General features: G+C 38.2%; 1 pseudogene; it reads right to left on the bottom strand.

The window, feature by feature from the left end:
* Positions 1 to 324: 324 nt before the first annotated feature.
* On the bottom strand, positions 325 to 867 carry LOC119810446 (annotated as a pseudogene).
* Positions 868 to 5,392: the final 4,525 nt, after the last annotated feature.

The raw sequence follows: 5,392 nt of genomic DNA, 5'->3' as shown, positions 1-5,392 counted from the left end.
AAAGTTGACTACATACTTGGACACAAAGCACATCTCAACAGATACAACAAAATTGAAATAATATCCTCTATTCAATCTGACCACCATGGATTAATTTTGGATAGCAACAACAACAAACTCAGGGAAACTGAAGAAATACCTATTGAATAAAAAAATGAGTCAAGACACATTAGGAAAGAAATTCAAGACTTCTAACATTGAGTGGAAGTAAAAACAGCATACCCAAAGTGATGTAACACAGTGAAAGTAGTTTTTATATTTTTTATTTTTATTTTATTTATTTATTTATTTTACTATAAATGACACTTTATTCAGTCATTTTTGTTACAGTTGAAACTCTGGGAACTCAACATCCTTGCCCGTGAGCTTCTCATAAACACCAGAAAAAGTTTCGACCTCTTGCTTCACGTTGTTCTGCTGTGCTTTGTCTAAATGAACCCTTATGATCCTGCTGCCATCCAGTTTCACATGGATCTCCTTACCCACAGTTTCACTTGGGACGACCAAGTCCTCAAGGATAAGGGTGCGGCTTCCGGGTCGCTTTTGCTTATTTTTCGTAGGGCTTTTCCGAGTTGGCTTGGGCAGAAGCCTCCTCTGAGCAATGAAGATTATGTGCTGCCCACTAAATTTTCTCCAATTCACGATCCAGCCGTACTTAGATTTTCTGGAAAGATTTCAGTTGAGAAACTGGTACAAAAATTATGATGACTTCCCGGCCACCACCAACTTCAGTTTCTTTGGCCGCGACCTCCCGCAGCTGCGCCTTGAGATCCGAGTTCTTCTCCAGCTCCAGAAGTGCCTGCGAGATGACAGACTCCAACCCATCTCGCCATTGAGCTTTACAGTCTTGGTGTTTGAGCTGAACATCCTTATGGAGTGCCAGCTTGGAAAGAGGCCCAGCTCTTGTGAGAGAAGGTAGTTTTAAGAGATAAGTTCATAGCATCAAGTGACTTCATAAAATTATTAGAAAGATATCACACTAGCAACTTATCAGCAGACCTGAAAGCTTGCTGGTTTCTTTGAGCCTTCATTTGCCAGGCTTCTTGAGCCTCTGTATTTGCCTAGTCGTTGCTATGCCTCCTCATTCCCCAGGGAAAGGTGAGTGCCTATTCCACAGCCCCATGTACAGGGTAATCAGAGGTAGACATGATAGGGAGTCAGTCAAGCAGGAACTCAGTTTATTACTTGAGCTTCAGCTTATATAGCTTAAGTGACATGGTGTGACATGGGGGTACCTCCATCCAATGAGAGGCGGCCAAACCTACCCTCTGTCTGGAGGGCATCTACCTAATTTTTGCTGTCTCATCCTTACTCAAACGTGAGTCGTGCTTTTCTCTGTCCTACATGCCTCTAAGTACTCAAGACAGGCTTTTTTTTCTGTCCTATAGGCCTCAAGGTACAGGCCCTGAGATAATTTTGGCCCAACAAAATATAATGCCCTAAAGGAATAGACAGAAAGATATGTTCAAATTCAGTGTTGAAATCAATAAAATACAAACAAAAACAATACAAAGAATCAATAAAACGAAGAGTTGATTCTTTGCAGAAAATCCATTAGACAAACCCTTAACTAAATTCACTACAGCAGAGAGAGAAGGGCCAAGTTAACAAAATTTGAGATGAAACAGCAGATACTGAGGAAATCCAGAGAACCATAAGAACACACTCATAAGAACATACCTGCACTCCAACAACCTGGGAAATCTAAATGTAAGTATCCTGGCAGTTGGCAGCCAAGGGAGACCACAAAGTCACCAAGTACAGCAGCTTACAGAGCTGCTCCAGGAAAAGGTTTACCCAATGCAACAGCTCTGCTCTGGTAGGAGAGGATTTCCCCTGTGGAATTGTTACAGTTCTGCTCTGAGCTGCACCACTCAGCTCCAGTGAAAATTGTCACAGCTGGGCTTCACTGGTAAAAATGTCACACCACACAGGTGTCACACAAGAGATTTATTGGGAAGGAAGAATCCAGGAGAGTGACTGCATCAGATGAGAAACAGCAGCAAACTGAAAAGGGTACAGATCTTAAATAGGATTTCTTTCAGTGGGGGGAAGTGGGCAGAGCTTTCCAGGGTGGCTTGGGATTGATGGATTTTGGTGGTTTGATTTTGGGGGTCAAGCTCAGGGGTTGGTGGCACGTTGTGTTCAGGGATTGGTAACATTTCAAGCACAGGGACCTCAGGGATTTGTTGGATTCTGCAGTCTAACTCTGTGGCAAGCTCAGGAATAGGTCTGTGATTTCAAGCCCTGGTCCCAAGGTCAAGTCAAGTTCAGGGTGTCTTTCCTTGGCCCTTTTCACCCTACACTAATGGAAATGGATAATTTAATTTCCTTGATACATATCACCTAAAAGTTAAATCAACATCAGTTACACAATTAAAACAGATACACAGTCCCATAACCCTTTTTGAAATGAAATAGAAAAAGTCATTAAAAGTTTTACAACCAGAAAAAAAGAGCTCAGGGCTCAGGGCCAGATGGTTTTAGTGCAGAATTATATCAGACTTTCAAAGAAGAGTTCACACCAGTACTTCTCAAATCATTCCACAAAATAGAAACAGAAGAAACATTGCCCAATTCATTTTATGAGGCCACAATCACCCTGGTAGCTAAACCAGAAAACTACCCAACAACAAGAATTATTGATCAATTTCCCTTATGAACATAGATGCAAAAATGCTCAATAAAATTCTACAAACTGGATCCAAGAACACATTAAAAAGGTCATCAACCACAGTTATGTGAGCTTCATCCCAGAGATGCAGAAATGACTCAATATATGTAAATCAATAAATACAATCCACAGTATGAACAAACTGAAAAAACAAAACCCACGTGTTCATTTCATTAGATGCAGAGAAGACATTTGACAAAATCTAAATGATATTTAGACCTCATGATAAAAGTCCTTGAGAGACTAGGGCTACAAAAGAAATACTTAAACATAATAAAGGTGATTTACAGCAAGCCCACAGTCAACATTAAACTAAAGATAGGGAAACTCAATAAAATTCCATTAAAATCAGGAAAAAGAGAAGATTGTTAATTCTATCCATATGTAGCTAATATATAATACTTGAAATCTTACCTAGATCAATAAGACAACTAAAGTGGACCAGGGGTACAATGTGGAAAAGAAACATCAAGCTATTTGCAGATGATGCGATAGTGCACACAAGCAACTCTAAAAATTTTATCAAAAAGCCTACAGGAGATAAACACTTTCAGCAAGGTAGCAGGATACAAGATTAACACTCCAAAATCAGTAGCATAAAAACAATAAACAAATTGAGAAAGCTATCAGGGAAGCAACACCTTTCACAGTAGCCTTGGATAATATAAAGTTAGGACACTCTAACCCAGCAAATTAAAGACTTGAATGACAAAGTCTTTAAGTCACTGAAGAAATAAATTGAAGAAGGTATCAAAAGATGAAAAGAACTCACATGCTCATGGATTGGTAGGATTAATATTGTAAAAATTGCCATCCTACAAAAATCCATCTACAGATTCAATGTAATCCCCATCAAAATTCCAACACAATTCTTAACAGAACATGAAAGGACTACATCAGCTTCATTTGGAAAGATAAATAACCCCAAATAGCAAAAGTAACCCTTAATAATAACAGTACTGCTGGAGGTGTCTCCATCCTTATTCTCAAACTGTACTATAGTAATAAAAACAGAATGATATTGGCATAAAAACATACATATTAGCTAATGGAATAGACTTGGAGACTCAGAAAAGAGTCCACACGCCTATGGAACCTGCTTTTTATTTTAAAAAAAAGCCAGAAATACACACTGGAAAAAAGGGTATCTCCAAAAAATGGTGCTGGTAAAATTGCCTGTGTGTATGTATGTATGTATAAGAATGCAAATTCATTCATACTTACTTGCACAAAACTCAAATCCAAATGGATCAAGGATCTTAACATAGGGCCAGATACACGGAAGCTGATAGAATAGGCAACAGGGAATAGTCTTGAACTCATTGGCACAGGAAAAGACTTTCTGAACAGAGCTCTGAGATCACAGGCAGTAAGCACAACTATTACTAAATGGGACCTCGTGAAACCGAAAAGCTTCTGTAGGGCAAAAGACTCTATCTTTCAAACAAAGCTGCAGGCTACAGAATAGAAAAAGACTTCTTTTAATCAAATACACACCTAAGAGAAGGCTAATATCTAAAATATATAAAGAACTAAAATAAAAAAAACTAGATATCAGGAAAACAAATAACCCAGTTTTTTTTAAAAGGTACAGTTTTATAAACAGAATTCTCAATAGGAGAATTTCAAATGTCTGAGAAGCACTTAAAGAAATTTTCAACATCTTCAGTATTCAGAGAAATGCAAATCAAAATTACTCTCAGATTTCATCTTACACCAGTCAGAATGGCCAAGATCAATGAAAGAAGTAACAGCTCATGTTGGCATGGATGTGGAGTAATTGGTGGTGGAAGCGCAAACTTGTACATCTATGGAGGTCAGTGTGTCAGTTCCCCAGGAAGATGGGAATTGATCTACCTTAAGATCTAGCTTTACCCGTCTTGGGAGTATACCCAAAGGACTCTAAATCCTAGTGTGATAGAGACATTTGCTCATCCATGTTCACTGCTACTCTATGCATGAAAGCCAGAAATTGGAAACAGCCTAGATGTCCATTAACATATTATGGATAAAGAAAATGTTATGTTTATACATTAGAATATTTCTCAGTTTAAAAACTGGTATCATAAAATTTACAGGCAAGTGGGTCAAGCTAAAAAAATTCTATGTAAGGTAACCCAGATGCAAAGAGATAAATAAGGCATGTATTAATTTATATGTGGATGTTAGTTATTAAGTCTTTGATAAAAGACTATAATCCATATAACCACAATAGTTATATATAAAGTAAGGGACTTGGGCTGAGGGTGGTGATGGAGTTTCCTAAAAAGGGACAATAGGTGGTTTGGATGAACTGGAAACAAATATTCAAATGGTGATAGGGAGGGAAGAGGGAGTTAAGTAAGGGAATATAGGGAAAGACAGCTAAAATTAAGGACCATTTGAGGAATTTTATAGAAATCTAATACAGTAGAAGCTTCATAAACTATATAAATATATGAAAAACTCTAAATAGAATCACTAAGTAATGAGGGAATCAAATCCCCAAGTAGATATCTGTAGATGTTAGCTCAATTCAGGAAATGACCAGGCTAACTTAAAAATAAACAATTTTATATTTTTACTTATTATAAGGGGAAACTCACGCCACAAGAATGGAAAGTCCAAGTTGCACTGTGTCCCACGGGAATCACCCAGAGAGAGCGAACACCTGGTCTGTCCCAGTTTTTCCTCCTGGGCTGCAGGAAGCCACACCTTAACTAGGTTCCACTTCTTAAA

This window comes from Arvicola amphibius, chromosome 3 (assembly GCF_903992535.2).
Source record: "Arvicola amphibius chromosome 3, mArvAmp1.2, whole genome shotgun sequence".
Taxonomy (NCBI): domain Eukaryota; kingdom Metazoa; phylum Chordata; class Mammalia; order Rodentia; family Cricetidae; genus Arvicola; species Arvicola amphibius.
The sequence above is the reverse complement of the archived record's forward strand: the minus strand, read 5'-3'. Positions and strand labels throughout refer to the sequence as shown.